The sequence below is a fragment of the Miniopterus natalensis genome, chromosome 21 (genome assembly GCF_054644295.1).
Source record: "Miniopterus natalensis isolate mMinNat1 chromosome 21, mMinNat1.hap1, whole genome shotgun sequence".
In the NCBI taxonomy this organism is placed as follows: domain Eukaryota; kingdom Metazoa; phylum Chordata; class Mammalia; order Chiroptera; family Miniopteridae; genus Miniopterus; species Miniopterus natalensis.
This window is the reverse complement of record NC_142101.1, coordinates 2,180,428-2,182,173: the sequence shown is the minus strand read 5'-3', so window position 1 is coordinate 2,182,173 and position 1,746 is coordinate 2,180,428. Positions and strand designations below refer to the sequence as shown.

At 52.7% G+C, this 1,746-nt stretch overlaps 1 pseudogene; it reads left to right on the top strand.

The window, feature by feature from the left end:
• The first annotated feature begins 1,134 nt into the window (after positions 1-1,134).
• LOC148090736 (5S ribosomal RNA) lies at positions 1,135-1,253 on the top strand (annotated as a pseudogene).
• Positions 1,254-1,746: the final 493 nt, after the last annotated feature.

The following is a 1,746-nucleotide window of genomic DNA, read 5'->3' as shown; positions in this document are numbered from 1 at the left end:
CCTTGTTAGGCATAACAAAGCCAGTGCGTAGAGGGGGAAATCTAAGGGCAGGGGAAAAGGCCTCTCTTTTGCTTTGCTGTGGCCTTCCACAAGTTATGAGAAGCATCCGGTAATTAAGCCCCAAGACTGTTGGCTCCTCTGACTCAAACAGCCCCTCTGGTCAAACTGAGAGGAGATAAGCTACTCTGAAGGCTACATCCCTGCATCCCCTCCTCCCTATTGTTTTGACAGCTCAGGGAAAATTTGCACCAAGGAGTCTCCAGTTGGTAGGAAGTCCGCCCCCCCCCCCCCCCCCCCTTCAAACAGGCCTCCTTTGACCTCTTCATCACTTTTGATCTGAGCATGTTTTACAGGCCTGGGAAACAGACTGGTAAGTCCCCTCCCTAGGACACTGCAAGACTGTCTCCAGGAAAGAAAGCAAAGTGAAACATTTCAAAGCAACCCTGATATCTGCTGAACTTCAAGACACACCCTTTTCTTCCTTATTGCTTAGCAACAGCCTCTGCTTAAAAGGGAAGCCCCTTTGTTTCTTGCCCTTATATTCATTAGCAGGACACCGGCCATTTCCCTTCAGGGAGAGTATAATGAAATCCCTCTGTGCATCTGTCTCGTCTCTCAGTTGTGAATTCTTTCACAGCCTGCGTCGTGCTGGCTAAACCCCAACAGTTTGCATACATTTTGGGGGGACACCCTTTATACCAATAAAGAAAAATTAGATATGGAAGTTAAAATATATTTTACAATAGCATTAAAAATATGATACACATGGGGATAAATTACAAAGATAATGGCTAAATAATCACTAATCATTTATTTATAAGCGGTTGAAAAACATTTTCATGACTCTTGTCATATCATATGTAGTAATTTTAACAACTGAGATTCAACATGACATGAGCTCTCCACAAGGAAACACAAAGCCCAAGAACTGGATCCACAACTCAATAGGCAGGCCTGTAACGGTCCCAGCACACCCAGGATTCAGGTATAGGACCGCAGACGGAGGTTTCCGTTCTGGTGGAGGCGTGCAGCAGCCCAGGCTCAGCCCCGCATGGGGGGGGGGGGCGGGACGGACAGGGGCACGGGAGGCAGGGGAGGCGCGGGCTCTTGGGGCTCCCGGAGGCCGCCTTCAGCGTCTGCGGCCATACCACCCTGAACGCGCCCGATCTCATCTGATCTTGGAAGCTAAGCAGGCTCACGCCTGGTTAGTACTTAGATGGGAGACCGCCTGGGAATACTGGGTGCCCTAGGCTTTTCTTTGGCCCTCTCTCTCATTTTTCTTTCTTCCTTTCTCTCCTTTCTTGGCTGCCCCCTGCACCAGAAGCACACAGGCAACAGACCCTCCATCCTGCCATCTGGCCAACAGCGGGATCCAGGTTGCCCCTGTCTCTCCCTGGAGATACTTCCACGCCCCCGGGGCATGGTGTGGGGACCGAGCATGCTGGGTGGAATGCAGCTGCCCCTCATCTCGCCCCCCCCCCTTGGTGCCATTGGGTGAGTCACCCCTGCGTCCTACCTGGAAGAGGGGCCCCGCCTCTCCCGTCTTCCCTGAGAAGGAATGGGGGAACCCTTGGGATCCTCTGGGAACCTGGCCCCTGGTGGGGGGGCCTCTCTCCCATCAGTGAAAGGAGCCTCCCGCCATAGGCAGGGAACCCCAAGACCGCAGGGCATGCTGTCTACCCCATTCTGCAGGGTGGGACCCAGGACTGTAATCCAGGATTGAGGAGACTGCATATACAGTGGTGC